The following is a 7,352-nucleotide window of genomic DNA, read 5'->3' on the forward strand; positions in this document are numbered from 1 at the left end:
CATATCAAATTGGTCTCCAAGTTTTATTCATTCATAATATCCCATAAATCTCCCCTTTTTATTTTTACTACTACTTTTGGAGTTTGGGGCAACTAGGTGGTACAATGGGTAGAGTGTCAGGCCTAGAGTCAGGAAGATTCATCTTCTAGACGCATTCAAATCTGGCTTCAGATACTTAGCTGTGTGACTCTAGGCAAATCACTTCACCAAGTTTACCTCAGTTTCCTCATCTGTCAAGTGAGCTGGAGAAGGAAACGGCAAACCACTCCAGTATCTTTGCCAGAAAAACCCAAATGGGGTCACGAAGAGTTGGACACAACTGAAATGACCCAACAGTTCCTTCATTGTGGTATTAGTCTCTTCAACCCATGCTACCTACTGATGCAATATTAATTTCTAACACAGTTATCTACTAGATTTCCCAGTGATTACAGAAATAAAGCAAAGATGCCCCCTTTGTTATTATCTGGGATAGTGCTGGCAAATAGTAAGAAAAGGAATCAAATGTGTAAACAGAGACAAATAGAGGATAAAATTATCCCTATTTGTAAACAACATGATGGTTTGCTTGGAAAATAGATTCAGCAAATGAAATTAATTTGGACAATTGCTTTAGTAAAGTGGCAGGACAAAATATATCCACAAAGGTCAATAGAATTTCTGTAAAGGTAATAACAAAATCTAGGAGGAAATAAAAAGGAATCTCAAATAATTATATAAGACATCTAGATGCCAATGTACCAAGGTGCACTCAAGATGTATAAATACAATTATAAAACACTTTAATTACCACTAATTGGAAGGATATTTGTGTTCATTATCTTGCCCGCCAATATAATAAAAATTCTGTTAACCTAAATTGACATATTTAGTGCTATGCCACTGAAACCAGCCACGAGATAACTTATAGAGCTAGATAAAATAGTAGTAATTCATTTGGAGGAACACAATGTTGAGAATCTTAAGGAGAATAATGAGGATGGGGGGAAGGGGAGAAAGGAATGAAAGGGAAATAGTATTTTTGGACCTCAAATTAAAAGACAATGATCAGGAAAGCTGTCTGATACTAATCTAATGCATTGTTACCATCATGCCTGTTCTCTGCTCAGAAACTAGTTCCTCCTCATGACCTAAAAGATAAATAGCCTAGAATTCAAATTTGAATTTTTATTTGCTTCTGTTTCCCTATGTAAACCCTTTGTTTCGTTTCCATCATAACTGGTTTGATATCCAAACATGTCACCATGTTCAGTCCTGCCTTGGAATCTCTCTTTCCACCATCCTTCATATCCTGGCCCAATTGTTACTCTTTCTAGAAAGTCTTTCCTGATCACCACCTCCCACAGATGAAACTAATTGTGCCCCTCACAGGTCATGGGATTTTTTGCAGCTGGAAGAAAACTTTGACACCATCTAGTCCAACCCTGTCTTTATGAAAAGGAAACCAAGTCCCAGAATGGGGAAATGAGTACTTGTTATGTGCGCATGCACACACGCACACACACACACACATATATATATTCAAGGATGGTAGGGACCACCATCACTAAAGAGGCATGAGCCAGCAAGAGAAGCCCTGCTGTCCTATCCCTTTATCAGACTAGGATTAGAAATTCCTTCATCCCATGCTCCTCTCAGCCTCTTTCTCTTTCATCATCTGCTTTCCTTCACTACTGGAAAAAGAGGTTAACAGCAAAGGCGACTTTCCTGGTACGTTTCTTATTCTGGAGTGTCTTGTTTTTTTGTTTGTTTTTTTTTTGCAGTTGGGGTTAAGTGACTTGCCCAGGGTCACACAGCTAGTAAGTGTCAAGTGTTTGGTCTGAGGCCAAATTTGAACTCGGGTCCTCCTGACTTCAGGGTCGTTGCTCTATCCACTGCTCCACCTAGCTGCCCCTACATTTCTTATTCTAAGTAGAAAGAGTCTCTCTGCTTTTTGCTCCTCAAATCTAGACTCTTCTGTCTCCATCACTTAGCAACATTTTTGAAGTTCACTCCATCTGTCTCCGCCACCTAATCCAGATCCTGATGCCAGCTTCCAGGTCATTCTCCCTTCTTCCTAGAGAAATTCAATACCTATTGTACTGTCTTTTTCCATCCCAATTTTAAATTTTTTATCCTTTTTTATTTTTTATTATTTTATCCTTCAGTATTTACATTGTTGGCACCTTCAAACACTCCGACTTCCCATTTCATCAATCTGCTCAACTCCCATGACCAACATTTCCAACTCTTGTTACATAAAGTGGCTTAGGTCTCACTGTTTCCCCAAACTGTAACTTCTGTGATCTTGAATACTGAAATTCTTCTCTCTGATCATAGTATCCTGTATTTCCATGTCTCCCTGTGCCTCACTTCTAAACTTAATCATGATCTCCAGTCTCTGCTCAATCTATCACCACAACTCTGGCCTTAATTTCCTCCCTTTGAAGTTTTGACCTTATAGTTAACCATTTCAATTCTGTTCTCCACTAATTGGTTTTACTTCCATTGACCCCTTGCCAACCCTGGATCACCCCCCATCATTCCCCTTTTCCCTTTTTGTTCAGTCATATCCAACTCTTCGTTTTCTTGGCAAAGATACTGGAGTGGTTTCCTTCAGCTCATTTTACAGATGAGGAAACTAAGGCAAACAGAGTTAAGTGATATGCCCATAGTTACACCGCTAGTGAGTGTCTAAGGCCACATTGAACTCAAATCCTCCTGACTCCAGGCCTGGTACTCTAGCCACTGCTCCATTTAGCATTGTTCCCCACTTCCACTCCCAAACTGCTGAATGTTGCTAGGGCAATTCCATTCTGACTGGGTCTGCTACAAAATCATGTCATTGAATGTCAACCAGACTTCCCCGTTAACAGTGATGTTTTCAGTCTTCTGTCCCTGACTCTATCACACTCCCCTCATTGTCCACCCCAAACTTCTCAAGCCTGCAGTACCTCTTGCCCCAGCACAGCCAATGACTTTGCCTCCTCTAATGAAAATCTAGGGCGTCTCCTGTAGCTCCCTCATTTCCTCTAATCTACACCTAAATATCCCTACATTTTCAACCATCCTCTCTTCCTTTATTCCAATCTCTGAAGAAGAGTTAGCCCTTTGCTTTTCCAACACAAATCCCTCTGCTTGTCCCTAAACCTGAGTTTAGTCCAGGCGCTTACTGTGACTTTGGACATGGCATGTAAACCACTAAGGACCTCAATTGCTTCCTTTTTAAAAAAATTTTTTTTGTTTTTACAAATAAAAGTTGTACTTGGATTTGACCTCTGAGATCCCTTCTGTTTCTTCATCCCATCCCCTCCCACTCCAGGAGATTGTCTCACAGATTCTTCTCTCTGTCTCCCTCTTCCCCCTATTTCTCTCTACAACTCATACCTCCCCCACACCATATACATTTTCTTCTGCTCTCACCTTTTGGGGATGTGGAGGGGGTCCCTGTGACTTCTTCAGTGGAAGAAGCTCCCAGTTAGGAGACTCCCTCTAATTCAGATTTGCAACTATTTTATAATTTATTGTCTTAGAGAGTTACCTGGCAAGACATTACCTGCTGTTCTCATGGTCACACACTAGCATGTGTTAGAGGCAGGATGTGAACTCACATCTTCTTGACTTCAAGGCCAGCCCACTATCCACTAGGCCACATTGCTAGGCCACATTGCCCCTCAAGAATTTCAACTATTTGGTTTAAAAATTTTAAATATTATATTATTTAATAATATTTATATTACTATTAATTATTATTAAATATTAGGAATTTGGCAAATATTATAAAACATCATTTCCAAGTACAAAGAATTAGAAAAGGTATTTTATATAAAACTCCATCTCTATCATAATTCCTTGTTTTTGTTTGTTTGTTTTTTTGAGGCAATCAGGGTTAAGTGACTTGCCCAGGGTCACACAGCTAGTAAGTGTCAGGCCAGATTTGAATCCAGATCCTCCTGACTCCAGGGCCAGTACTCTATCCATTGTACCACCTAGCTGCCCACCTTGGTTCTTTTTAAAATGTACAATACAATAAACCACCTTCTGATAGGTGAAAAACTCAGAGTATATAATCACTCACACACACACAGAGGCATATGTGTAGGTCTAACCATGTTGTTCAGTTGTTCCAGTTGTATCTAACTCTTTGTGACCCCATTTAGGATTTTCTTGGCAAAGATACTAGTTTTGCCATTTCCTTCTCCTTTGACAAATAAGAAAACTGAGGCAAACCAGGTTAAGTAACTTGCCCAGGGTCACACAGCTAGTAAGTGTCTGAGGCCAGATTTAAACTCAGGAAGATAAGTTTTCCTGACTCCAAGCCTGGCATTCTATTCACTGTACCACCTACCTGCCCCCTATGCCTAGTAATAGTATTACTGAATCAGAGGATATGCAGAGCTTAATGACTTGGGGTGTGGTTCCAAATTGCTTTCTAGAAGTCAGAGCACTTCACGTTGCCATCAGCTATGCATTAATGCGCCTGTCTACCCACAGCCCTCCAACAACTGTATTTTTTCCTTTTTGTCATCTTTGCCAATCTGATAGGTGTGAAGTGAAGCCTCAAGTTTATTTTACTTTGCATTTCTTTATTAGTGATTTGGAATTTTTTTTTGGTATAGTTCATGCTAATAGAAAAAAAATTGAGATGTTTCTGCTCTCAAGGAGCTCATGCTCTAATTGTGGGAGATAAAACATATAAAAGTTCAACTGTAGGGTAGATGGAAAGACCCAGAAATCCTGAGGGTGCAATGGAAAGGTGCATAGCAAGGCCTAGGGAGGGGTTCTTACAATTCATAAGCAAGTCATTGGGAAATTTCTAGGAACCTGGAGGTACAGATCAAGTGATAAGGCCTGTTAGTTCTCCATGTCACTGGAAGGATTGTAATTGGTGCCTCCCAGCTCATCCAAATGTTGTGAGTAGCCACGTTGCTCTTCCTACCTGGTTGCCCAAGTTAGGGCCTGGGCACACCAGGGTGAGGGCAAGGGAAAAGGAAACGTCCCCACTGGAATCTAGATGGAATATTACCTCATTGTATGAAACACTGAATATGAATTATTCAGAGAACTTTGGGAAGACTTCTATGAATTGATACAGAGGGTAGTAAGTAGACCCAGGAAAACAATATACAAATTACTTCAACAACTATAAATGGATAGAAAAAACAACAAAGAATAGAAACTGAGCACTGTTTAATTATAGTGTTCAAAAAGCTTGACCTAGAAATTGAGAAAATGTGCCTCCTTCCCTTTTTATCCAGAAGTGAAGGGCTATAGCTATATGGAAAATACACACACACACACACACACACACACACACACACACACGCACAGTTAGGCTCAGTTGATATGCTGATTGTTTTTGCCTCTTTTCTTTTTTTAAACTCTGCCACAATGTTACTAGGTTAGGTTGGAGAGAGAGATATATTCAGAAATGAAAATGATATTTTAAAAAAGATCAATAAAACGTTTTTAACTTTACAATTTTACATAATCAAAATCATCCATTTTATCTCCAATAATCCTCTCTATACCTTATGTAGTTGTCTGTAATTGTGCAAGGTATGTTCTTCCATACTCTTCTGATTTGTTTATGATGTGAATGACCTATATCCATGTAGAGCCATGGATACATGTAGCCATGTATCTATTTAGAACTTATCTTGATATATGGTGTAAGCAGTGGGTCTAAACATAATTTCTGCCAAATGCTTTTTTAGTTTTTGCTTCATGTTACAAATAAGAAAACTGAGGCCCAGAGAAGTGGCCTGGCTAAAGGCACACATTGCATTTGAAAGAATCAGGACCCTGATCTTCTAATTCTTAGTCCTGTGCTCTTTTTATCATACCACAAAGATCCACTATAACCTTGGGCAAGTTCCTTCACTAAAGGCTGGTTTCCTCATTTATAAAATGGGAATGATAATAATTACTTCATAGGATTGTTGTGAGGAAAGTGCCTTCTACAGCAATAAAATTCTGAGAAGCATTATTCCCCTTCCCAATTTCTTTCTGCTACTCTATATCCAATTCCCTCCTTCCAAACCCAACTCAAAGTACACCTCCCTAACTAACATTATTCTACTCTTATTCACCTCCCCCAGCACTGAGGACCTCAGTCCTTTGCTCTTACCTCTATGTTTCTCCTTCAGAGTTTGTAACTCATCTTCATATTGTCTCCCAAGCATATTAGATGCTGACCTTCTTAGATTAGATTTGCTTATCCTCCTGACTTCATCATTTCTGTCTGTGGTACCATCGTTGATACATATGTTCTTCCACAGATGATAATTGAATCCATGGGAGGAAATGAGATTGACCAGGGAGGTCATAGAGAAGTACGAGGACTTAGGAGGGTGAGAGATGAATGCTGCTGCTGCTGCTGCAAAGGAAACTTAGAAGGACTGATCTGATAGAGGGGGGAAACATAGCGGTGTTGGGAGCTGGGAAGGAGAGAGTATCCAGGAGGAGAGGGTGGGCAAGAGAATCAAAGCATCAGGGAAATGAAGGAAGATGAGCAACAAGACAAGGTCATTAGATTCACTGGTTAAGAGATTATTTTGAGAGAGCATTTCAGGATAGTGATAGGGTCAGAGGCTAAATTGTAAGGGGTTGAGAAGTGAATGTAGACAATTCTTTCCAGTAGTTTTTCAAGGGATGGTGATGGCAAGGTCAAGTGGAAGCTTTTTAAGAATCGGTGAGACTGGACTTCTGGTTAAGATGGTGATGTGAGATGTCACAAAGGAGCCAGGCTCTCTAGTGAAGATCTAAAAAAATGTACCAAATCAAATAATGATCAAGAAATCCAAAGAGAAACAACTAAGTGCCTGTATCCAGCCCCAAAAGATAGCCAGAAGCCTATGGGCACTGGGAGAGTGGTCCTACCAGGGAAGCCAGGGCAAGCCTTCCAGAGCTCTGACCATGGATGCTGTAAGGTGACAGGAAGCCAACAGTGCTGGCCAAGGATACTAGGAAGAGGGGCAAGGAGTGACAAAACCAGGGCAAGAGCCCTGGAAATCAGATAGGATGTAACAGGACCTGACCACTCCATGTAAGAGTTCAAGAGGGAGTGGAGCCTACATCCTGTTCAAAGTCACAAACTAGGAACTTAGACTAAAGATATGATTAAACAGAAAAAAAAATCCTCAATACAATGAATGTAGTAGATTAGGAGATGCTCAAGAGGTAAACCCAGAAGAAAAGAGTAAGTAAAATAAATGACTAAGGAAAAAATGCCTTGGGGAGTGCAAGTGAGGAGAGAGAGAGAGAGAGAGAGAGAGAGAGAGAGAGAGAGAGAGAGAGCAATTATTAAGTGCTTACTATGTGCCAGGAACTGTATACTAAGTTTTTGGAAATACAAAACGATCCAAGATGAA

Source organism: Vombatus ursinus, unplaced genomic scaffold, assembly GCF_900497805.2.
Source record: "Vombatus ursinus unplaced genomic scaffold, bare-nosed wombat genome assembly UNPS02014801.1, whole genome shotgun sequence".
Taxonomy (NCBI): Eukaryota; Metazoa; Chordata; class Mammalia; order Diprotodontia; family Vombatidae; genus Vombatus; species Vombatus ursinus.